This window comes from Hetaerina americana, unplaced genomic scaffold (assembly GCF_022747635.1).
Source record: "Hetaerina americana unplaced genomic scaffold, ioHetAmer1.1.p SCAF_4, whole genome shotgun sequence".
Taxonomy (NCBI): Eukaryota; Metazoa; Arthropoda; class Insecta; order Odonata; family Calopterygidae; genus Hetaerina; species Hetaerina americana.
In genome coordinates, this window is record NW_027286985.1 from 65,691,736 (window position 1) to 65,705,625 (window position 13,890).

The 13,890-nt window shown below is 39.2% G+C and overlaps 1 protein-coding gene and 1 non-coding gene across 2 annotated transcripts in view; both read right to left on the reverse strand.

Moving 5' to 3' along the window:
* The window catches only part of LOC139692469 (uncharacterized), a gene marked incomplete at its 5' end in the record, with an annotated part of 83,525 nt that overhangs the window by 26,170 nt on the left and 43,465 nt on the right, over window positions 1-13,890 (reverse strand). The gene's annotated exons all lie outside the window — the stretch shown is intronic.
* On the reverse strand, window positions 6,615-6,686 carry TRNAC-GCA (transfer RNA cysteine (anticodon GCA)). Its single transcript has one exon. It is a non-coding gene; the product is annotated as a tRNA-Cys (tRNA).

The following is a 13,890-nucleotide window of genomic DNA, read 5'->3' on the forward strand; positions in this document are numbered from 1 at the left end:
ACTAAAGCCCATCTGTGACGTCATGGAAGTCGGTCAGGAATGCCCAGACCCACTTCCTGAGAACACGGCCGAGAGGTTTTAGGGTCTTAAACCTGGGCAGAGTGAAGTATGATTGAAATCATTCTCTATCGACGATAAGCACGTGAGTTTGATATATATATATATATATATATATATATATATATATATATATATATATATATAAAACATATATAAACATACCCATGCTTATAGAGAGAGATGAACTCGAGTACGTTATTACATTAACGTCAATTAAATTAGCGCTAATTAATGTATTATGAATTACATTACAGATAAAATTATATTGACTACTTTATTATTATTATTTGGTATTTTACCGGTTGAAGTAGGTTTTAGATGGACACAGCCTATACATTTGCACGCTGTATTTACTTGCCTCACCTTACCACAAAACATAACCCTAAGTCCTCCAACTCCGTATACTCCTTTCCTCCCTTCATTTCATCCAACATGCCCATTCTATTCCTTCCCCTTTCTCGTTTTCCCAATATTCTCTCCTCAATCACTGTCTTCAACACTCAATTGCCGATCAAAATGCTCTAAATCCACATTTCTTGCCTCCTTTCGATCTCTCTCAACAATCCTTTCTCCTCCCCACCATGCCCAACACTCCTTCGTTTGTTTTCCTTTCAGACCACTTCACCTTTTCCATACTTCTCCACACCCACATTACAAAATCCTCCAATATATGCCTATCATCCTGTTTCAATGACCACGTTTCTACGATCCATATCAAAGTTTTTACTACCACATTCTTAATATCCCTACCAAAGGTTTCCGTCATCAGCTCTATCCTCCTTGAGAAAGGTTACTTGTCTTATGCAATTTTTCTTCTTATGTCCCTCACCATTTTGGTCCAAAACACTTTCGAGTTAGGTTCACTGTCCCACCTGGTCTATTTTGTACTCTCATCTGTTAACGTTTACCTTAGCTTTTCCATTTTTGGTAAACTGTATAATCTTTTCTTGTTTACATTTATTCTCACCCCATGCCTATCGCGCTGACCTTTCAATGCACCCAGAAGAGTTGGCGACCCCTTGGATGATTAACAAAAGCTTAGTTATTCGCGAACCCAACTGATTTTAATGAATTTCCTGCCGACTTTCATTCCCATCTCCAGTTTCTACCATGCCTATTCTATCAAATCCTCCAAATATATGTTGAACAGCACTGGTGATAATGAGCAACCCCGCCTTTCCCCTCTTTCTAAAACTGCCCATCTGGACTCCCACCTGAGCAGTTCGAGATATGAACTGGTTGCGGATAAGTCGTAGTAGTAGTATTTAGGGGAGGCGACCGACTGCTGAGGTCATTTACGCCATTAGGGATTGACAGGAAAGGACGAAGGGTGGAGAGAAACCCGGCGTCAGCATTAGCTTTCTCTTAAAGAAAGGCGCCAAGGGGTCCGCAGTTAAACGGCCCACCCGACGGACAGCGTACTCACTCAAAGTGCCCTCCACAAAGCACCTCAAGTAGGGATCGAGATACCACTGAAAAATATTCAACACCGCCGGGATTTGAACCCGGGCCCTCTAGGTGGGCAGCCTGTACGATAGTACCCGCACCATCTCGATCCCCACGGATATATCTCCTATCCATCCAATCAAATCTTATTTTCTGTAATTCATTCATTCATTCCAACCAGTTCATAATATATTCTCATATTAACATCGCCCTTTATGATAGCATTTGGATTTGCGATGTTCGTCATTATTCTGAGATAAAATCAATTGTGATTTTAGGGACTAAAATGCTACTTGACAATATCTACACAAAGCTTTATTTCAATGATAATAACATTGTGGAATGTTCCGAATTCTGAAGGGGGAGAAAGCTTAGGCAAATCATAGGAAAGAGGCGGGGAACCCAAATTTTATAGGCAGAAATTATCACAAATTTAAGGTAAAATGCCGGGCACAGAGAACAAATAAAAAAAATCTTCTTTTCTAATTAGAACAATTGTTGATTGGAACACCTTACCTGCAAAAATATTCTAGCCCTTTCCTAACAGAGTGTATACTTTTAAGAATAGATGTAAGGTATATATGTAATAATTTGATTGATGCGTGGTGTATTGTATTATATGTAATAACTTAATTTTTTTAATTTATCTTTTTTCCTTGCTGATTAATGGTTGTAAATGGGATGGGGATTCACTTGTTTTGTTAAAGAGATTTGTGTTTTGAAGTCTGATTTTATCTATTATCTTTTGCGATTATTTGGGACTTGTGTGCCACCTGACAATGTCTATCAGCACATGTGTATTTTTAATAATAATTAACATAAATAAATCTCAAAGAAATTCACTCCTGGAAGACACTCCTAACGTAAGGTATTAGATAAATACAGATAATGTATGCTAAATGTTATATTAGAAAATTCGAATAATCTACATTAATAAGCTTAAAGTTTTTAGTCAACTTGATTATTCATTCAGCATGATGGGGGCTTTACTACAAGGTCGTAGAGGGAGAAGCTTTTTGCTGACACTTGTTGCTGACTAAAGCCGTCGGGTGAGTTTTCTGCATGAAACCAGTCCTAAACCCATTTTAATGTTTTACTAACCGGTTGTTTCCCTAAAGTTTCTAATATGATTAGCAATTAATTTTTCCATAACTTTTTCCAGACATTGGATATCAACAATAATTATTAACATCTGTTTGGTTTCCCTTCCATGTATACACGTAGTATGCGTAGTGATTACTTCCCAATCCACTGATTATTTATGTAGGCATAAAATACTCAGTCACTGAAAGTCAATAATTGTCCGCAGTTTAAAATTTCACGCGAGATCTAATTATCACAATTAAACTCATCGAAGTTCATCTTATGAAGCATATGGGAGATACTCTTATTTCTCGTAATAAATATTATATCAGGAGCATTACACGGCATTTTTGGAAATATGGATATATTTTAGATCAAAAAATGATAAAAATCGTATGCGAAATATTATCGGGAAATATGGCGGAGATTGTTCACCATACTTGATTTTAAACTTCCGTTTGATGGTTTATTTACCTTCTAATACTCTCAAAAGGATATAAAAAACGTCGGAAACGGTCGAGGTTTTATTAAAAGGAGTCAGTTATGGCGAAGCTGTCTCTTAAATCGATAATCACGCAATTACAGGCAATTTTTCACTGAGTTGGTAATGGATTGTTTTTAAAAACCCTCCTTATAGTCTAACATTTGTATCATTCCAAGAATGAGAAAAAGCGGCATATATTCCCATAAACTAATCTATACCAAATAATTCATGGACTACTTGACATAACATTTTTTCACAATCAATGGAGAAGATGAAACAAATTTTTTCACCAAAACCTAAAGATAACAAACACATATTTGGAAGAAGATGTTTCCCTCGGTCTAAGGGAAGAGAGGAAGTAATAATGCAGAATTGAAGAAGAGTTTATTTCAGAGTCGCATATCAGGTTGTGTTTTTTAGGGAAGGCTAAGGGTATCGGTGTATATTCTTTGTGCATGCAAAACCTGCCTTAAACGACAGACTATTACTTCATAATAATTGTAATTGAAGAACTATGCATAATTATAATTTAAGAATATTTAATATTAAAACTCTCAGAGCAATAATATGAAGGTGATAACCTAATAGCTTCGGTATTAGTTCATCGAAATAGCAATGAAAATAGTTAAGTGCTTCCAGAAGCGGGAAGCGGAGAAGTCATCCGCAGCCTATAGTTCTTCGGCGATTAGAGCAAGTTCTACAAAACTGACTGCACCCGTTTTTATGCGTGGATGGTAAGAAGATAAATTGAACTAAATTCGTTCACATATATCTTATGAAGCTCACTTCTTAAGACGAGAGAAAAACCCTTATAATCTATTTGACGGCTCCGTTGTTTGGAAAATTAATATCTGATAGTTTCTTCCCACCGGTTACGTGCAAGATTTGAAAATATGCACCATAATAATTCGTGGAAATAAGATAAAATGTCCTTACGGCATTCACTACATGTAGTAAACTCTCCACTGCTCCGCACAACTTCCAGTTAGCCGCCAAAAAGGGCAGATACGAACGAACGGGAAGTGAGATCGCACGCACCATTAAACGTCCCTGGAGAAAAAATGGTAAACATTGAGCACAGGTATTAAGATCCAATCGTTTCACCAAGACTGACATTTAAAAGGAGTAAAAACCCTAGTCACTTCAAATAAACAGCGGACGGAAGGTACAAGTCTCTTCCCAGCACGCAGTAAAATTCGCCATGCCGGGTTACGAGCTTAAAGGAATTCCACCAGCCTTGAACATTTCGTTTCAAACCTCGGATAGTTTCTTGGGCATTCCTCAAACGCATACGACGGCGGCAAGAAGAAGGCAGAGACATGATTTTAAACGACAGATATTAAAAAAAAAGAATGCTTCAAAGGGTGAAAGCGAAGCTAAACGACACTGAGTCATTTGCAGTACTTCAGCGTCGGCCTGGGATTCGATGAAAGGTACCGAGAGCTGCTTTGAGGACGGATCGACTCGCGGACGAATACTTCATGAGAGATGATGGAAGGTAAAGGTCATCTCTCGAGCGTATACGATTAGCCACCGATGACCACGGGTGAGAACCTCCCGTTCCTTGCCTCGCCCCCGATGATGTGTTGAACGCGAGGGCAAAACGTATTCATTTGGGTGAGGAGGTTTGGGAGGAGGTGAGGGATAGAGAACCGCAATTTTGCGGCGGACGAAGAAACGCGAAACGAAAGGGACCAACGAGAGTGAAATTTCCACCACCCAAATTTTTACCGTTGGCAGTATGATTACTATTTCCTTTTTTTTCGCGATCATCGGAGATCGAGAGTTGCGCGCGTGGCACAGGTCTCCTCCTCTGGATTCCGACGTGTTTTGTTTCACCTTATTAGGGATGGGGGAAGGAGGGCTTCAGCTCCGTTTTCTCTTATCTGGCCAAGGTGCATTGACCATGATGCGGCGGCGGAGGCCAAGCGGAGGGTGAGGTGGTGGGAGGGTGGAACGGGAGGGAGGATAGGTAGAGAGGGGAAGAGGCGGAAAGGGGTTAAAACGGGGCGTCGGATGGTGAGAAGTCGACTTCTGCGAAGACGTGGGAGAGGTAGAGGAAATCTTCCCAGAGGAAAGTGAAAATTAGGATGGAACGAGTGGCTTCGAGGTGATGTGACGCCGTGGGAAGGAGAGAGAGAGAGAAGCGGCGAGGACGGCGAATGGAACGGGGTAGTTGTGGATAACTGGGGTGGAACCACGATAGGGGCCCACACGGATGCTCACACCCACACCTTAAGCAGAGGGCCAAAGATGTGGGTGACGTGCAATAAATAGAGGTCACCATCGCTGGTCGATGGCCGAGAAATGTGGAATGTATGTGACCGATGTTCGAACCTCTGTTATTTGTGCTTTGATGATTCACCTTAGACAACGACGACGGAGAGGTTCGGGATTAGGTTTGCGACTGGTCACCTTCGACAAATAACATTAGAAAGACCTTGGTTATCAGACACCACAGGGCAAACTGGAGTAAAACTGAAGAAAATTGAATTTGGAGGCAAAATGAAAAAAAACGAGAATACAAATATATTTATAAGAAATTAAACTATTCACCTTGTTCATATCCAATAAGTGGATACATTTTGGTTCTCTTTTAAATTAACACTAACATCTTTGGAATACCCCCCACAACACATAATTATGGTTGGTAACGTAAGTGATTTGACACAGAATCACATTAATTCAATGATTATTAAAGTTATAGAATGATCACAATAATGAATTAACACATCAAGAAAATGATTCCACGAATACATTCCATTCTAATCATTCTCTCTGATATTAAAGTATCAAAACATTATTGTTGAGAGATTGATAGTTTTTGTTTCTCTGATGAAGAGGCGATGTGTTGATGTTTACGGTGTATAATGGATTCATTATTCCTAGTCTGTATTAGCAAAATGCGGATCGGATTAATGCTGTTCATAATTTATGAAGGTCTAGCTGATAAAATGGCTGTTATAGAATGAGCAAATAATTTTCTTTTCGCAACTTTGCATAGTGCTACCCAATCTTGAGCACTAGCCAATTGACGACCATCCTCCAGGCTTGTCCTCAGTCCTTTATCGCTATAACTATCTATGTAAAAGCCTAGAATAATGTCCAGAATATAGAATACTCTCTTGGGAAAGACAAGAACACTCCCAGGGATGATCTCACTGTAGTATTACAAAATAACATTTAATATGATACTTTTACTATGATTTTTACAATTTAGCTAAAGATGGAAGTCCACATAGCGTCGCGCTACTCATACCGATATTACAGAACTAAACAAAACAACCTTTGCACTTAATTACAAGAAGATGAATTTTGAAAATAAAAAATGATTATTAAAAAAAAGAGATTCAAGGTAGAATAAATCGTCTAGAAATAAAGTTTAGGGAAGATAAAAGCCACTTAAAATTCACACTACAAAATCGATGAAGATAAATTATGCTGTCGTGGAGGAACAAAAAATAGCAAACGCCGTAACATTTATAGATTTGTCGAATTCAAAAACATTTCCAGAGGGTTCATCTAGGTGGAACAAAATTTAAGGGGGCAACCGGGTTTGAACCGGTGACCTCTCGATCTGCAGTCGAATGCTCTACCACTGAGCTATACCCCCACATTCAAATACAAGTGAGGAAAACAGATAAAATTTGAGATATAATTTTGAAGGCCATTCACTTCAGCTTGTTCCATGCGGTTGGGAGGAATTGGCAAAGGGGACGCAAAGGCAAAAACTTGAGCATTGGTGGGAGAAAAGTGAAAAACATTGTTTTCGAATTGCAAACTGTAGAGAATTTAGAGGATTAAATAAAGAGGGAGAAATATCTGAGAATAGTCAGAAAGGTGAACATGGGCTGGAAATAGTCGCAAGAAAAAACAAAAAATAATGTAAGAATGAAATCCAGAGCAGATCGTCAGAGAAAAATAACTAGAGCAAGTGAAAATATGCAAAATATACAGTTAAGTTCGCGTGCTGCACAAGTGTGCAGAAGCGAAAAGAAGGATCGAAATGTAAAAAAGAAACTCGTTCAAAGAAAAGATGAATTTTTGCAAAATTTACATGGAATCGGAACGGAGAATGAAGATTTCGATGGGCTTGGTTTGGAAGTTTTTTGCCATATGAACGTGGAGCGTTTTAATTGGTGAAAAGTAAATGGAAAATGAGTGGACATTGTGTTTGAATTATGACGTATGCAATAAAAAATAAGGAGGTTGTAAGATAAGTGGGAGAGAACGGGCATACCCTGAATAATGTGCACGACCTGAAAAAAATGAGGATGGGAAATGGAGTAAGATGGAAAAGCCGTATGAATTGATGGGTACCGTAAATGGTAAAGCTGTAAAGAGGAAGGAAAACAAAGAATAATTCGAAAGAAGAACTAGGATAGGGGAACATGAAGAGGAGAGCGGAGGTTAGAAAAGGGTTGAAGGCACCGAAAACTTATGTACCGGGATAATTGAGTCATTTATCCAGGTAATCGGTAACCTATATTTCTGATGTTCTTATTTTGCGTGGTTTTTCCCCAAATTAATAAAACCATACCGGGCGTAAATAAGGGAAGAGTAACTGCAGATTCCACAAACATTTTTATTTTGCACAACAATGGTTTCATTGCAAATTTTCCATCATTAGGTCCTGATGATGTTGCCTTGCAATGAAACCATGTCAACATTAAGAATTTCGTGCTGCAGTAGCAGGGGACTTGCTCCAAGCTTCAAACGATGACCCAGGTTTTATAAAAAAGGTAATAACTGGATATAGGCCGTGAGTCTTCCTACGGCTATCACCCTGAAAAAAGCCTAGTCTTCCCGATTGTCGGTTTACGAGATAAAGGAGAATGTGACGAGGCACTGATGACCATTCCGAAAAAACACTTAGCCGATTATTTTGAAGAGTGGAAGAGACGCTGGGAAAAGTGTGTGTGTAAGGTCCCAAGAAAAGTACTTCGGAGGGGCCTAAGGCCTCATTGTTCTATGTGGGCTATTTTACTTAAAATATTACATGGCTGGGCGGATTTGGTTTTGAATATGGTTTTATTCTGCCATATATTCTATTCTGGTAGTTTACGGGTGGTGACTTAACACCCCCCGTCACGCGCCCTTGCGGTGGCTTGCGGAGTATTTTATAGATATAGATGTAGGTTTCGAACAGCCCTTTTATATATTAAATGGTAGAATTGCAGTATTTTTATTTGCATGCATAAGTACATTCTCCATGTGGCATTTGGCATGCATTTATAGTAACGATATTAGGCTCATGTATCAAAATTCTGATTTTTGAAATACGAGACTCTTCCGGAACTACGAGCGTTAGATATCACCCGGGGAATATGGATGAATGAGACCTCTTTTAAAACTCCGATATCTCGGGGACTACCATGATTACAGCTATACATTTTACTCAAGAGGTTAACGGAACTAGTTTAATGTTTTTGGAATTCCTGTTGTATCCTTGGAAGGAAATGGCCAGATGTTTTGAAAAGTGAATATGTTGTGAAAACAGTGAACTGGTCACGAGGGAGGGGTAAAGGGACCGGAATTTCCAACTTGCCACCTTTTAAGATTCTAAAAAAACTGTTATTTAAGCAGCGGTTTCAATTGAAAGAAAATTAGATCAAGTTCAATAAATTCGACGGCCACGAAGGATATGGATCGTGGATCAACAGGCCACTCAACAGTTAAGCTGCCTCTATCGCTTTAGGCTTGGGAAAGATTCGAGAGTCGAACTCGAACGGATGAAGATGGTGCTGGAGAAGAAGGGGGGCGTTGGGGTTGGGAAGGAGGAAGGGTATGGGGAAGGGGAAATAAGAGAGACAGAGAAGGCTTCGACTGGATGAAGTATGCGACCGGTGTAGGTGATTAATTCGACGTTTGGTATGGTAGTCGGCGTGTGCCCACGACGAGAAATGCAATATAGGTCGCGCATTTTGTAGGCTCTTACTCGGAGAAACGTTGAAGGATTTATCCACCAATGTGTGCGTCGAGTGGAACGCTTAATCTACAAGTTATTCTTCTTCCTCGTGACTCCATTTGGTTTAGGAAGAGTGGCAATCTCCCAAGTTCTCCCTTCGCCTTGATAGATTTTGTGAAAAGGTGGCCTAGAAGGAGGCCCATTTGTATCTTTTCCCACCAAAGGTGAGAGTAAACATGATGATAGCGAGGCACGATTCAGTGTGAACCGAACGTGAGCATTTTGGGCAGAATAATGGATTTAGACTGCAGACACTGAGCAATATTTCATTCAGTGGATGGATTATTTTTAGGTGATATAGGAAAGCTGGCAAAGGGAAAGTCAATGATAAGGTATGATACATTTAATTGCATCGATATTCCCAATGTCATCCATCACAATGAATATTATAATGAAAAGGCGTTATTTTTTTAGTTTAAATGTAGTATATATGTAATGTAAACTAACCCATTGATATATATGTGTATATATATACACATATATATCTATACATAAACTATAAACACAGTAATCAACCCGAAGGTCGGTTCAGTAGGTGATGGTAGAGTTCACCCGGTACTAAGCCCTATACGGCGTGTGAAATTCACACATCAGGGTAGGGGGGCCAGTTCCTTCCCCTGTCCCGGTTGTTTTCCCAGGAAGATCTGGTACCCGAAAAATCACTTTAGCATGGGTAGAGCTGCAGGTGCCCAGAGTGCCTCGCCCGAGAATCGAACCCAGGACCCTCCCGTCATCAGTCCAACGCTCTACCCCCTAGACTACCGCAACCCACATACATATATATCTTTACATATATATATATATATAAATAAATATATATATATAAATATATATAAATATATATATATATATATATATATATAATATAAATATACATATATATTATATATATATATAATAAATATATATATATATATTATATAATATATATATATATATATAATATATAATAAATATATATATATATATATTATATATATTATATATATATATATATATATATATATATATATATATATATATATATATATATATATATATGTATATATGTATATCTATATGTTTAAAAAAATATATATATGGGAAAGGAACTGGACCCCCTACCTTGATGTGTGAATTTCACACGCCATCGGGCTTAGTACTGGGTGAACTCTGCCATCACCTACCAAACCGACCTTCGGGTTGATTACTGTGTTTATGGTTTTTTAAATAAATAAATGAACAAAAAAGAAATGTATATTGTATGTATATGTATGTGGGTCGCGGTAGTCCAGGGGTTAGAGCGTTGGACTACTGACCGGAGGGTCCCGGGTTTAATTCCCGGCCAAGGCACTCTGGGCACCTGCAGCTCCACCCAAGCTGTGTGACACAGCTGTATGTTATTTTTTGGCTACCAGGTATTCCTGGGAAACCATAACCGGTACCGGGAAAGGCACTGCCCCACCTACTCTGATGTTTGAATTTCACACGTCAGACTTAGCACTGGGTGAACTCTACCATCACCTACAAAACCATCGACCCGGCAAGCCCCGTGGTTCCTCACCGGTCAAGGAAATATTTTTACGCTTGTGATCTGCTCGATTCCGCCTTCTTCCCCTCTTCTGTGTTTGTCTTTTAGATGTGCTCCTTTCCCTTTATCATAAATGAAAATAATTTCCTCGGAGACATTTTTACTATTAATTTTAGCGTAATTAAGGGGTGAGGATACAAGCCACGTAAAGTAGGGAAGACATTCTCCGAGTAAGATCAGATCAAGACAAACTGGAACAGTTTGGAAGAATTTTAATATTTGTGGCTTCCAATCATAAGAAACAACTACCAACAACAAATACCAGTGTGTAAATAACGAAGTACTTTTAAAATTCCCGGCAAAATTCATTTTAAATTATATGGAGTCTTCGTTTCTACGGGCGTGAGACGTGAGTGGTAGGGGTGGCATAGAAATGAAGATTGAAGGCCATTGAAAACGTGGTGCTACAGAAGAATGATAAAAATGAAATGGGGTAACAAATGAGAAAGTAATTCAAAGAGAGGTTGAAGAGAGAAGTCTATCGAGGGCTCTTACAGATAGAATAGTGAAACTAATTGGGGCCATCGTGGGACGTGATAGCTCACGAACACAATCATTGAAGAAAATATAAAAGGGAAGAATTTCAGCGGAAGGTCAAGAATGACATGAGATGCACGCAATGGAGAAAGTCAGTGCAAGGAGTTATGAGAGAATGAAGAACTTGGCAAGGACCTGGATGAAGTGTGGAGAGCTGCTTCAAATCAATTTTCGGCGTGATGGCTCATGAAAATGATGATGTATTTAGGAAAGGCAGATGCTCCCATTATGAGCAAAAAGTCAAATGACAATTGAATTGATTAAAAGAAAAATTAAAATTAAGTTAAAATCTCAAAGGAAAGACCCTTAATATTTTCCCTTCTATAAAATAATTATTATTTCTTTCTTCCTCCTTCGTTGATATATTGTTTTACACACGACACGGTGGGTATAGTACATAAAGATGAAATGCGAATTTATTTTCGAGTCGATTATTTTACTCGACTTGATTGACTTGTCGATTTTCCTTTTATAATGCTGTATTTTTGTGAAGTACGAGGATAGATTTGTTCATAGAAATATTAATGGAGCAGTTTATTTCTCAAAATTACATTAGAATAATAAATACATGTTGAATCGATTGCCCAAGCTGCAGTCTTTTAGTGTACTCTATTCTCTGAAATCCCTCTATAATTTCAATCATGAAGACGATACCAGACGGCTCGGAAAGCAATATTTTATTCATTCACTTTGTAGATAAAAGAAAAGTAATTTGAAAAGAAAATCATAATGACCTGGGGAAAAGTTGACCAGTGCGCGAGTAACTTGCAGGAAACGCTACAATTAAACAGGATGAAGGTTATTACCATTAGAAAAAATTATTCCAGATTGGAAACTTTTAATTACCTTGGGGACTCCGCGTGCTGAAATTCACTTAACTTTACGCGGTAATTTCCCACAACAAGGTATTCTCTCCCAAATGATATTGAGGAAATGATATTTACCAACGGAACTACTTCAGCGCGGTAATTTACAAAGAAACTGCACCGTCTCGGGGGATCTACGAAGGGTTTGTTCCCATAAATGGGAAATTTCAAGCGGGATGGTGGGGGGAGGGAAAAACGTTCCGCGTTCCCTTTCAAAGAAGTGACTTTTCTTCCATTGCCGAGAGTAAAATTGTGGTTAGGGACGGGAAAAGAGGGTGGGGCTGGAGGGAGGGAAACGTCCGACGTCTGGAAATCACTCGCTATTTCACTTTCGTTGTGGAACCGGTCGAAGAACCTTCTCATCCAGGATCGTCCACTTCGTCTTCTTCCTCGCCGGCTGCCGTTGCCCCTGGACCCGTCCGTCACTAAACAAAAATATCCGGTTTGATCATATTGCTGCCACCAAGAGCTGCAGCCGCCGGAGAAATTTCTTCCATCCCCCTCCTAACACCCCGCACCCCCTTCATCCTGGCGAACGGAGAGAGGGGGTTAGGGAAGGAAGGAGGAGAGAAATAAGGTCAGCAATGAGGGAAAATCGATGGAAAGTTATGTATTTACATTTGTATCAGTAATAATTTAAATGGGATATCGTTGATGCCGAGGGATTTGGCGGGGAGAGGTTTCTCCACGGGAGATGTTGCGTTTGCGGGATTCGCGGGAACGCTGAAGTCGAGTCTTCCGCCGACTCGAGCCGGTGTTTTTTTTGTTAGCGTGCGGAAGAAATGAAATGGAAACCTATCCACCACTATAAAGATCGGTGAAATCACGATGCTATCCGCTCTTCATGATGTCTGCGCAAGTTTTATCGGTGGTTTTGTAACTTACGGTGGCAAATACTTTCACGGTATTTTTTCCCTCCCGCCGATCGCTTGACAAAGTTAACTTTCACCGAGAAATCACGCGGAAATCTTTACATAAAGAATTCCCTTTTACTCTATTTCCTAAATTATTCTTTTGAGAAAAAATAAATGTCTCCTTATCAGAATTTTTGCCGAGACGTTTTGGCGTCTAAATTTATGGCTTGCACATACGCCCTATGCTCTACAGGTATGTAGGAAAAGAGAACTTTCAGCAAGTCTATTTCTTAAAAGCAGAAATTGTGAGTTCATTGCCGATGTCAAAAATCAATTGGGCTACTGTGTTTTTTTTTAATTTTTATGATGAATTGGCAAGGGGTGAAATACCACATGAAATTACTGGCGACCGTGAAAAGTACCTCGCGAATGTGAATTGCTTGGCAGCCGACACTGCTTCATCGCCCAGGGAAAAAAAACGATTATGGCATGACTTACACGCTATGTATGGAAAGCTTGATCGATAAAGGGCAATGTTTTCCATTTAAATCCTTAATCCTCTGCCCGAGGAATACCTTTTCAAGATCAGACTACTTAGACGGCGGAGAAACTGAACTTGCTTTGATGAATTTTAATTTATAGCCCAACTTCTACCATCCGCGTCTAATCAGAAGCAAACCTGAACGGAGATTTGCTTTCACTTTTTGTGAAAAACGATAGTGCTGGGAGTATGACTCTCTGTTCCATTTTCATCTCGACTGAATGTTTGTGTAAAGTGCCAACATGATAACTAATCAACAGGTAAGAATTTTCTCTACTCATGCTCAGCACATGAACGCGTTTTACTAATAATTATGCAATGCCATCCTAATTCGGCGAGCAACCAGTTATTCATAGGTCAAATACGGCACTAAGTTGACGATAGAAATGTGTACGGCTCTACTAACAGATAGGTGACATTTTTGATTACTTTTATTGGTAATCAACTGGTCAATGTAGGTTTTTGAAGGACAGCCAAGGAG